This window comes from Heteronotia binoei, chromosome 5, assembly GCF_032191835.1.
Source record: "Heteronotia binoei isolate CCM8104 ecotype False Entrance Well chromosome 5, APGP_CSIRO_Hbin_v1, whole genome shotgun sequence".
NCBI lineage: Eukaryota > Metazoa > Chordata > Lepidosauria > Squamata > Gekkonidae > Heteronotia > Heteronotia binoei.
The window spans coordinates 149410606-149422784 of record NC_083227.1 but is presented as its reverse complement, the minus strand read 5'-3'; the positions used below and the strand labels follow the sequence as shown (position 1 = coordinate 149422784).

General features: G+C 44.0%; 1 protein-coding gene across 2 annotated transcripts in view; it reads left to right on the top strand.

Annotated features, from left to right (window-relative positions):
- The first annotated feature begins 3187 nt into the window (after positions 1–3187).
- CREBRF (CREB3 regulatory factor) overlaps positions 3188–12179 on the top strand; it is a 36575-nt gene continuing 27583 nt past the window's right edge. The window contains exons 1-2 of one of the 2 annotated variants that reach the window (XM_060240574.1): positions 3264–3407; positions 9514–9675. The gene's annotated coding sequence lies outside the window, so the exon portion shown is untranslated. Of the gene's footprint in view, positions 3408–9513; positions 9676–12179 lie in introns of both variants that reach the window. The other variant, XM_060240573.1, reaches the window with a different exon arrangement.

Here is a 12179-nt window from a genome sequence, read left to right as displayed (position 1 = left end):
AGCTTCTGGCTAGTAACTTTTTAAAGTAATGTGGAAAACAGCACTTTCAAAAATGTGTAGAGCTATACTATAGTAATGCAATGATTCTCTATATTACAGAGTGCATAATACGTTGTCATCTCGGTGTGCAGATATAGTTATGTCAGCCTCGGTGTTCCTCTGATTTATTACTTTTATATCCAGACTCGAACATTCATGAAATAATGCATGTGACTGAGTACATTCTGCTAGTTAACTATTCCTAAGATACACAGTCAATGAAAGAATAAAAGGCCCTTCCTGTTCTGATGTTGGGAACCTACAGCTTGACTCTTGGGAGTAATTATAGATGTGCCTCTGTGCAGAAATGGGGCACCGTTGTGCTTCCTAGTTAGTGTTGTGAACATAATTTTAAGGTTTGTTCATTACTTGATATGCATTGATGGGGTAAACATACTCTGCTAAAACGCACTGATCAAGGTGATACAGAACTTTGGTTCAGGATGTTGGGTTGTTGAAGGCTCATTCATGTATTTGTTGCCAAGCAACACCTGTGCATACCATGTCCCCACATACATCTCCAACCCCCCCCCCCCCCGCAAAAAACCCCAGTCTTTTTACACTTTGAAGGGAAGCACATTTACTGTGGTGTAAACTTGAAGAGTCTGGGCAGTAGTTTTGCTAACAGAGCTACACATCTGTAGTTGGCTGTATGAAAACCGCATGGATGACTAATGTGCTGCCCGCCTGAGTTTACTGAATTTCAGTTCTCACACCAGATGTGCCTATTGTCTTCATAAAGAGCAAATCTAAAGGGCTAAATAGAAAAGCATTACCAGTTTATAGGTGTTCGTTACCAGTTAGAGCCCTGATTTTTAAGCCTTGGGCTGCAAAATTTAGACACCAGCCTATATCCACCAACCAAGCACTAAACTTTCCAGTGGAACAGCACTGTGGGACAAGACACTGGCATGACCCCTAGGTGGTACATGAAAAATCAAGCCATAGGAACAACGTTCGCTATTTGCTTCCTATATGTTTTAAGGGACAGAGTTGTTAACTTGAGCGGCCAGCTCTTGTGTACAGTTGCTCTGAAATGACCTACCTGAACGTGCACTAGCATGCATAAGAACATAAGAGAAGCCATGTTGGATCAGGCCAATGGCCCATCCAGTCCAACACTATCACACAGTGGCCCAAAAATTTATATATATATACACACACACACACACTGTGGCTAATAGCCACTGATGGACCTCTGCTCCATATTTTTATCTAACCCCCCCCCCCTTGAAGCTGGCTATGCTTGTAGCTGCCACCACCTCCTGTGGCAGTGAATTCCACATGTTAATCACCCTTTGGGTGAAGAAGTACCTCCTTTTATCAGTTCTAACCCAACTGCTCAGCAATTTCATTGAATGCCCATGAGTTCTTGTATTATGAGAAAGGGAGAAAAGTACTTCTTTCTCTACCTTCTCCATCCCATGCATTATCTTGTAAACCCCTATCATGTCATCCCGCAGTTGACGTTTCTCCAAGTTAAAGAGCCCCAAGCGTTTTAACCTTCATAGGGAAAGTGTTCCAAACCTGTAATCATTCTAGTTGCCTTTTTCTGCACTTTTTCCAATGCTATAATATCCTTTTTGAGGTGCGGTGACCAGAATCGCACACAGTATTCCAAATGAGACCGCACCATCGATTTATACAGGGGCATTATGATACTGGCTGATTTGTTTTCAATTCCCTTCGTAATAATACCCAGCATGGCGTTGGCCTTTTTTATTGCAATCGCACACTGTCTTGACATTTTCAGTGAGTTATCTACCATGACCCCAAGATCTCTCTCTTGGTCAGTCTGCCAGTTCACACCCCATCAACTTGTATTTGCAGCTGGGATTCAATCAATCTGCGGGTAGTTAAAATCACCTATGACGACACAGTTTTTTCGTCTAGCCACCATCTTTAAGCCTTCCGTCATATTATAGTTGTCCTCTGTCTTTTGATTTGGTGGGCGATAACAAACTCCCATAGTTAAATTAACTTTTGGGCCCTCTATTTCAACCCAAAGCATTTTTATAAGGGAGTCTAATTCTCTGACTTCAGTCTTACTGGACGGTATGCCCTCTCTGACATACAGAGCCACCTCACCTCCAACCCTTCCCACTCTATCCTTCCGGTATAACTTATATCCAGGAATCACCGTGTCCCACTGATTCTCCTCGTTCCACCGAATTTCTGAAATTCGCACAATGTCTATGTTTTCTCTCAACACTAAACATTCCAACTCACCAATTTCCCTTCTAGCATTTCCTTTGAGAACACACGCATAGCTGGTCTTGAGGACAAAAGGAGATTGAGGAAGAATCGCACTGCTACAGGACCAACCCTAAATCAGACTTTTCCCTGCAGCCGCTGTGGCCGGACCTGCCTGTCCCACATTGGTCTTGTCAGCCACCAGCGAGCCTGCAGCAAACGTGGACTATTGCACCCTTCTTAAATCTTCGTTCGCGAAGTCAAGCCGAGAGAGAGAGATTTGCGTACAAACACCTATCATTTCCTAGGCAAGCTAGGCCCGCCACCTTCCTCCTCGAGACTCTGGCAGGCAGTCGCTCAATGCACAGCAGCCAAGAAGGTCAGAGCGCCTGCTCCGGCCGCAACGCCACCGAGGATGTTCTCCGCAGCTGAGAACGAAACGTCTGGAAGGAAAACTTTCCCCAGTAGAACACGGCACTTGAGCCCAAAAGATTCTACAAACCCTAATAGTCCCATTCTGTTTGTCACCGTCTCAGTGGACAACTCTGTTCCATTACCCGGTAGAAAAGCATCAGCTAACCCTTCATCTCTTTGAGATGAGTCTTCCCCAACCAGAGACATTTCATCTCCTGCCGGCAAGTGTGTCTAGACCTCTAGCACCGATTAGGGCCAAGGGAAAGGTGAGCTCCCGCTCCGTCTCCTTACCCCGTGGCTGGGGAAGGGAGGGAGGGAGGCAGCCATGCCCAATGCCTCCCCTTCCCGCCTCCCCCGCCGTCGAATTCCCGCCGCCGTCCTCGTCAGCTGAGAAGAGAACATTCTCTTCCTTCCATCCTCCCCCCCCCCCGCCCTTCTCTCTCGAAGCAGTCACGTGAGAAGGGAGACCCGTATTCGGGGGCCGTTGATTGGCTCGCAGTTCCTCCGCGTCTGATTGGTCGCGCTGCTCTCCTCGGCTCTCGGCTTTCGCTCTTTTCCCCTCCCCCGCCCCTCCTTTAAAAAAAAAAAGAGCCCACGTGATGGGGGCGAGTCACGCGATTTCCGGGAACCCGTCAGGAAGGGACATAAACAAAACAAACCCCAGAGCGGCATGGAGGGGCCGGGTCCTGGCTGGAGCCTCAGCAGAAGCGGGGTCCTGAACTGAGACACCCTCCTATCCCCACGCTGGGTTGGGGCGTTAGGTAAGAGGCCGAGGGGGCGGCGCGGGAGCCGAGAGGGGGCCCAAGCACGAGAGCAAGAGCTGGAGGGGGGTCTTCAGCGTGGGAGTCGAGAAGTCTCGCAGTCCCCGGAGCACTTTGTGCCGTGAAGCGTCTGGTTAGGGAAGGTGGAGGCTGCAGCCTTTGCCTAGGAAAAGTGGAGGCTGCAGCCTTTGCCTAGGAAGGGGAAGGGCTGGGTGCTCTCCTGTGGTGTCGAGCACGTAGGGTTGCCTTATCTCGCCTCTGTGGGGGGCATCGTCGAGGTTGGAAGTTCCCGAAGTCGTATCGGGAGAGGAGGAGTTGTGCGGAAAAAATAAAAGAAGCGAAAGCTGCTGGTTCTTCTGCAGCACGGATTGCTGAGACAGGGGGCGTGGAGGCAGCTGCAGTAGGGGCTGCTGGTAGAAGCTTGAGCGGATACGGAGGTAGACGCAGCCGTGCACGAAAGGATTGTGTTTTGTTGGGGGTTTAAAAAAAAAAAAATCAGTGCGGTGAAGTGTGTGGTCGGTGTTTAGAAACAGTGCTGGTTTCTCTTAGCCTTTTGCCCTAGCAGGGGAAGGGATATGGAAGAAAGGGGCGTGTGCCTTTCTGCTTGCTTGATATGCTTTTGCCTGGGATTGCAGAGGACCATGGGAAAAGAGGGGAGCCTGCATATGTTGGGTTGTTTTTGTTTAGCAAAGTGCAGGAAACAATCTTTACAAATTATGCACACTTTTTCGTACAATTAGGAGAGATTCAACATCGGTGTCTTGCTTCTGCCCATGTGCGCCTAATACCTAGTGTAACCTTCCGTCTCAGATATTGGGGCTTGTAGCAAGGCGGGTAGTTAAAAAAAAGCGGTTGTTTGCATTGTGCGCTGTTTTGTACCCAGTTCTTGCAGGCATTTGCGTGGCTTTTCTGTTTTGTGTTAGGATCTGTTTCTCTGGGTATAAAGGAGAATTGAAAACATGACGAGTAGGCAGTGGGATCTTACGTTGTGCAGGTCTTTCTGCTCAAAGGCTTCCTTATCAGGATGCTGTGGCTTAAGTGTTATGGATGCGTGTTCCCCAGCAATTGTTTGTTGTAAAACGAATCTTTAGTGATGCAACGGTACTTAAATAGCCGGAAAGATGCCGGGGGGGGGGGCAAACTCTAGAAGATCTTTCGCTGCATTCGATTATTTTAGGGCCGAAGGCTCCCCCTGCTTTCATTTCATTTCGTTGCACGTTTCGGGAGCGAACTGAAACATTTGGTGGGGGTTGGCCGGATCTGTACACTCCCCGTATCCAGCAGCAGTAGGAAGGAAGCGAAAAAGCAAAGTAAGTGGCATGAGGACCCAGCAGGAGAGGAAGAAAACCGATGAGCCTGTTCAGTGGAGTCCTGTGAGCTGCTGTGGCTGGGTGGGGTGCGAGAGGAATCCTTAAGAGCCGTTGCACTGGTTGGATCAGGGTGGCGTTAGGTTGTCCTTCTCCCGTTCCGGGGATCCCCGTGGGTTCCGTAATTGTCTGAAAATCTCTCTCTCCCTCCTTATTGGCCACTTTCCTTCCTCCCGCATAACAGGGTCACATCTGTCTTTCGTTTCCTTTAAAAAAAAGGTCACGTGCTTAACGAATGTCGGCAGGCTCGTTCTACTCAAGCGCGGGAGGTTTCTCTTTCCTGTCGCTTCTTCACGCCCTTGGCTTGGGGATGGGTGTGGGTCGAGCAAACCCGGCTGAGTTCGGAACCTCCAGAAAGTGATTTGTTTACATGTCGCCTCAACCTAGCTTCGGAGCGGGGGGTGGAACAGAAAGAGAGACAGCGAAGGCGTGCAATGGGAGCGGGCGTCGGGGTTTGGAAGCGCCAATGCGATGAGGAAAGGGGTGGGACTAAGAGCGGCAGCACGCTACGCTGTGATTCAATGCTTTTTGTGGGGCAGCCATGTTGGACGGGAGGTGTGTTAGTGGGTCAGGCTAGTGGGGAGGCGGGAGTGGTCCCCGGGAGAGCGAAAGGAAACTGAGGTTTGGGGAGGAGGGTGTCTGGGGATAGGAAGGAGCAGGTTTCTAAAAAGATAGACAATGTAGTAGCTTGAAGGGAAACAACTGCTGTGTGTGTGATACTTCTGTAGCAGTGCAACGAAACAACAACAAACCCATGCCAAAGTACAGAAGGACAGTCATGTGAACACTGTGAAGTCCAATTTGTATTAAGTCAGTTCCTGCATTCGGCGTTTCTTCCCTGGGTTTAGAGAGAGCACATCCCATGACTAGCGGCAGTTTCTTTCCCTCTCTAGCCTCTCAAGTTTAGACATAGTTTTGTTTTGTTTTTCTGCACGTGAAAGTTTTTGGGCTTTGTGCCAACTGCAAAACAGTTCCTCATAATTAAGACATGAGAAAAACTGTGTTTCTTGGCAAGATCTGTTCTGTCAAAGTAGTTGTAGACTCAGTCCTTCTGCTTTGTGCTTTCTTCCTTGTGCTTGGGGGAGTGGCAAGTCTGCCATAGTTTTGGCAGAGTTCATATGGTGACATAATCTGCTAAGAACAAGAGCAGCTCCTAAAGAAAAAAAGTAACTACAGGCAACTCATGGAAGTGGTGGGTTTCTTCTGCTAGTGTGGTGACTCTAGGGAGGTTCTAGAAATATTTGGTTGTGGCTAGAGTGCCATAGTTGCAGATTCTCTTCCTCCTGAATATCTTGACTTTATACAAGGCTTCTTTTTCTGTCCAGCCTGCTCAGGTAAAAAGGGAACCCTGTCTCCTTTAAAGAGCTTATTCCAGGCCTTAACAAAATTTTCTTTGGCTTTTAGAGCCAGAGTTATTTTTTCAGCCCATATATTTTTATGACCACATTTTTCTGATTATTGCTACAACAAAACCTAATCCTAAACTCTTCAAAAAATTTTATATTTTTAGCTATGGTAAAAGTGTTGTAACTAGTGGGTAACCCCTCATGTCATAACCAAAACAAAAAAACCCTAACATTTGATATTGATGGTTTTAAGTGCTGGAGGGCTTCAAGGCAAGAGATGTTCAAAGGTGGTTTGCTATTGCTTGCCTTTGTGTAGCAACTCTGGACTTCCTTGGTGGTCTCCAATCCTAGTACTAATCAGGGCTGACCCTACTTTAATTTCCAAGATCTGAGATTACCTGACTCACCCAGGTCATATATTTGATATTACTTCTTCCCAGTTCCTCGTATTTTCATGATTGCTTTACAAATCTCCATTTAATTGACTATTGGGACCAATGCAGAAAGCAACTGATTAGGAAATAAACTGATCTACCACATCTAAATGGTGTAAGATTGCTATATAGACAAGTGATGATAAAAAAAATTTGTGCACATGCATTTTTTATCTCATACAGCAAAACATACTCTGATGTGAAATGATAGATAAGCCTTTTACTGAAAATTGCCATGTTGCCTAGAAATTTCATTGTCGCGCCTAATGTTTTCAACAGTGCTATAAATGTGGAAAATACTGAACGCCACAATGAAATTTCTAGGTGCCCTGGCACATGGGTGATGTTTCAAGCCCTGATTTGTAGTAAATGTAAGTACATAAAGTAGAGTTCATACGAACTGTGTCAAACATTATATAACATCTTTTGTTTAAAATAAAAAGGGCATGTTGGACATCATTTATATTTTCACAGAAGCGCAGCACCGTAGAGACTAAATACAAGGAATATTATAAGCAGAAAACCAATATTGCCCTGGGTAGTTCACTGTTTTCCAAGTATTAATTGGTGAGGCTTGTGCTTTTTAACTCATGTTGCTGTCTCTTGAGCAAAAGACTTTGCTGAAACCAGTTTCAGTTTTGTTTTGGCATGCACAGGTGTCTTGGTGTTCTGTGGATTCTCTTTTGATCTCAAGTCTCCCGCCCTGCCTATCCAGCATATAAAAGTGTTTCCAAATGAGGTTTGGTTTTATTGCACCTAAAGAGGCCTAAATAATCTCTCATGTTAGTGGGATTTACTATGGAATAGTGTCAGAGCAACTGCTCTATCTAGATCTAACCTAATTTATTTAGTTGTTGCTGTGTTTATTCTCTTGCCTTTTTCTCTGTCATGTTAGACAAACATTGCTGCATGACTTGCTACCATTTATAAACTAAAAGAGAAGTGTGTTGATGTTTGCCAGGAGCCTCTGCATTGCTTGGTTCCTTTCTATATAGAGGCAGTGTGGTGTAGTGGTTAGGAGTGCAGGCTCTGATATGGGAGAACTCTTCTACATGCACCTGCTGAGTGACCTTGGGTCAATCACAGTTCTATCAGAGCTGTTCTCACAAGAGCCGTTCTAAAAAGAGCTCTCTCAGTTCCACCTACCTCACATGGTGTCTGCTGTGGGGAGAGGAAAGGAAAGGAGATTGTAAGATACTCTGAGACTAAAGGGCAAGGTATAAAGCCAATCTCCTCTTCTGTTTGCAGTTGAACATTCTGTTTAGTCTTGTCTTTTTTTTTTGTCCAGGTATAAGAACAGAATTACTTATGTGTATCACAAGCTTATTCACAGAAGTAGTCAGAGTAATGGCATGCTGATACATTATACAAATTTAGATTCTACTTGCTGTGCCAGTGTAAACCTCCACAATATATGATCTGCTAATTTGAATGCTGCCTGCCAGGTGCTTATCAATCTCCCTTGCTCCAAAAACCCAATACAATCAGAAGGTTTATTCAGTTTGTAATGGAAGACCGATCATGACCAAATGGGTTATATTTCACTATTTGGGTACAAGCTGCGCAGGTTTGCATTAGTGGACAAATATATGTGTAGCTGGGAATTGTTATGAGGGTGAGCAGCCTCTAACCCTCTTTGATTCTGTTCCCTAATATGGTGCCTTTAGATTTAGTGTCTTTCTTCCAGCACTTTGTGTAAAGGCCTGAGGAGCTTTCAGTTCATGCATACTGGGAACAGAATATGAAGTTTCAGTACCCGTATGCCAACACTTAAGAAACAGCTTGTAAAAATTATTAGTGCATAAAAGAAAATCGCCCTTTTAACACTTGTAAGGATTTATCTGTAAGAGATGTTAACCCTTAGTGAGCACACTAGTAGGTATTTGTAAGCCTGCTAAACTCTTGTAGTAGGGTACAGGAAGCCTGATTATCCATATTCAAGGAAGGTGAAGAATTAAGGCACAGTATGAAGTTGGAATTGCGTGGTTTCTCTTTCCTCACGTTGTAATGCTGTGAGTGCTAAATGTACAGCACAGGGATTTTGCAAGTATTGTTTTGGTCACTGACCTCTCTGGTACTTCCTCGTGCCAGTTCAAGAGGGACAGGCTGCAGATTATAGACATGAAACCGCTTCTCATGTGTCTCATTAATAATGCTTTGTGGGACTGTACCCAAGAGAAATATTCCATCTGGATTGCAGCTCTTGACTTTTACTCTATCCTAATTTTCAGTTTACGAAAGGGCTGATTGCAGACCCCCATACACTTTGCTTCCATCTAGTTCGAGATGGCCCGCTGATATGCAGGAGCAGGATTTCAGTGCACTGCAGTTGGGAGCGGAGATCTTGTGAACTTCTCACTGAATGCAAGCCTCTATTACTGCAGTCTCAATCCTTCCCTATTAGGCACAAAAACCAAGATGCAGGTCTCAGTAAAATACCATATTTCTGATTGGAACCATTGAAGCAATTAAAAATGATTGCTGTACTGAAAAAAAAACAACTAAATGCCACTTTCCTTTGGTTGTGCTAGGTGAATGGAAGTTTTTGAGTGGTTTGAAGGTAGATTTTAAAGTGCATAAGTAATCAAGGAATGAATCTGCAACTTTGGGGAAACATTATTATTATTATTATTACCACTACCACCATTAGTTCATTGGTGTTCCTTAATTCTAAACTGCAGGGAAGTGGTAATGTCTACCAATTATAAAATATCACAAGATGTGTGGGAAAGCAGGATTTATTGTGAAATACAAACCATCTTTATGTGATGTATATGTATTTTATAGCATCAGCAGCCTTTAATATAACATGGAAAAACAAGGCCATGGTTTTGTGTACATTAACCAGGCTTCTGTGTGGTAGAGGAATGGCATAAATGACTATCTTCTGCTACTCATATAACATTCAAGTTATCACAGTATCTGCACAGGTACCAAATATTTATTTTCTCTCACACAGATTGGGTTATCCACATTGCAAGTGATGTTGTATGAATGGTGGAATAGAAGCTACAGTGGCTAGAGCATTCCTGAATGCGACTGGATTCCTCATCATGAAGTGTGAAAGAGAAATCTAATTCTGTGGGGAAATAACTGCAGATGAGGCAGCTTTTTTTAAATGGTATTTTCAGAACTGAAACTGCATGTTAGAATTCCTTTATTAAACTCAATGGAAGCTCTTTTGAAAACTCATTTTCCATATTTTCTCCCAAAGATGGAGACGTAACCATTGACTGTGAAGGAAAATAATTCCTTCACTATATGGAAGATTATTTGAAAACTTATTTTCCCTATTTTCTCCTGAAAATGGAGATTTCAGCTGTTGGCTGTGGAGAAAAGAAAGTCTTTTTTGAAAAATCAGTTAACAGCCTTGACCTGGATAGCTTAGACTTGCCAAGTATCTTTGGATTTTAGAAGCTAAGTGGGGTCAACCTTGGTTGTTACTGAAACATTTATATCCCACCTTTCCTCTTGGTTCAAAGCAGCTTACAGTAAATAGGGCCAGCCCTGGCTAGTACTTGGATTGGAGACCAAGGAAATCTAGGATTGTTGTGCATAAGCTGGCAATGACAAGCCTCCTCTGAACATCTGTTGCTTTGAATACCCTGTGGAGTAGCCATGAGTCAGCTTCAGCTTGGCAGCAAACAAAAAATGCAATTAACATACAGCAGGTTAGTTAAGCCTTTGTCCTGTCCATTTTAGAAAATGTTTCCAGTCAACCTGTATTAGAATATCTGTTCATACAAATGGAAGGTTGGTTAAGTGGGTTAGTGTGGTATTACCACAGACTTTGGTAACAGCATTCTTTGTTGAGTCCAAAACATCATACAACTGAAGCTTCCTTTGTCTTTCTAAGGTTTATCCTACATCTTGTGCTAGGAAGTTTCAGTGGATGGATGCCCATCTTTATTTTAAAGCTGTGCATCAAAAGCATAGTTAGCTAACTGTTCCACTTCTATTTTGTTGGTTGTATCACAAGTACCGCGGGATAATATTTTAAGAGAAACGGCCAGTGTTTCATGTAAGAGCAAAGACAGTTGGACAGGTGATGTTTCTGTAGCTGTCTTATTTCTGGTGCATTTCAAGTGTTCAAAGTATTTTACCGTCACTTCCATTTCAGCTGGTTTTGTGTTTTTCTGTAAATGGGGATTCCTAAAGCACTACTGGACAACTAAGGCTGATTTTATATCAAGATTTTTAGAAGTAAATTGGCAACTAATCTTCAGCCTGAAATGGGAGCTCATGGCTTTTTAAAAAACTACTTATGGGGGAATTATTTACCTTTATTTATCAAAAGTATCTTTTAACCTGAGTCAAATGTATAAGTGAATTAAGTAGATCCTAGTCTGCAAAGGATTTTAATTGGAACTAGAATCAAATTGGCAACTGTAGTCAGGCGACTGGCGGACTATATTGCTGCATTTTCTTATTTGTTAGGAGGCAAACCAATGTCATACCCCAAAGTCTGGTAAGAAAACTTAGTAGTAAGGGAGTATGTGGGCAGACAGTTCCTGTTATTAGCTAGTCGCTTCCTGAAAAGATGCAACCAAAGGGCATTTTTCATGCTGGAGAGAAGTTACTAGGGGTCCCCACACAGCTATTGGTACCTGTACTGTTTAACTCCTTCATAGCTAATTGGATGCAATGTGGTGCCCAGCTGTGCTGATGATGTAATATTATTCATAATAGTAGTATCCCCTTTGAATTGGCAAGAATGCCAAAGTGATCTCTGCTATTCAGACAGCGACTCTCAGAAACAGAATGACAGATGAAAGACAATGTAAGTATAAAGTGATCTACACTGGGACAAAAAGTCTTAGCCACGTGTACATTTTAGGACATGAAATTATCCGTAACCATTGTGTAGAAATAGACCTTAAAGGCTATTTTAAAAAGTTTACTCTCAAAACATCTGCTCATTACCTGGCAGCAGTGGAGGGAAAAGAAGTTTGGCGTTGAGAACTACAAACTGGGAGCCTGGGAGGAATTTTAGGAAGTGAACAATCTGGAAATCCCAAAATCTCCTCTGGGATTCTAGGAGCTTAATCAGGCTCATTTCTCCTTTCTTTTCTCCCACCCCTTTTCCCCTCTGTCTACCTCAGCTGCTTGTGTAGGATTGCCAGCTCTGGGCTGGAAAATATCTGGAGATTTTGAAGGTGAATGTTGGGGAGGGCAAGAACCTTTGTGGGGTATGATGCAAAAGAATATACTCTCCAAAGCAGCCATTTTCTCCAGGGGGACTGATGATCATCTGAAGATCAATTTTAATTCTGGGAGATCACGAGGCCCCACCTGGAGGTTAACACTACTTGCAACATCCGATGCCTCCTAGAGCAGGGGTCGCCAACGGTAGCTCTCCGGATGTTTTTTTTGCCTACAACTCCCATCAGCCCCAGCCATTGGCCATGCTGGCTGGGGCTGATGGGAGTTGTAGGCAAAAATACATCTGGAGAGCTACCATTGACCACCCGTGTCCTAGAGCATATTCAGTCCTCCTCAATCTCTTTGTTTTTCCTTTTTGGTTAGTTGTTTCTCTGCGTATTCAGGGAGTCCCCTGGGTATATGAAAGCCGTGACTTCATCTGTTGATGGCCTGGCAATCATATTAAGGACCTACTGGTAGATT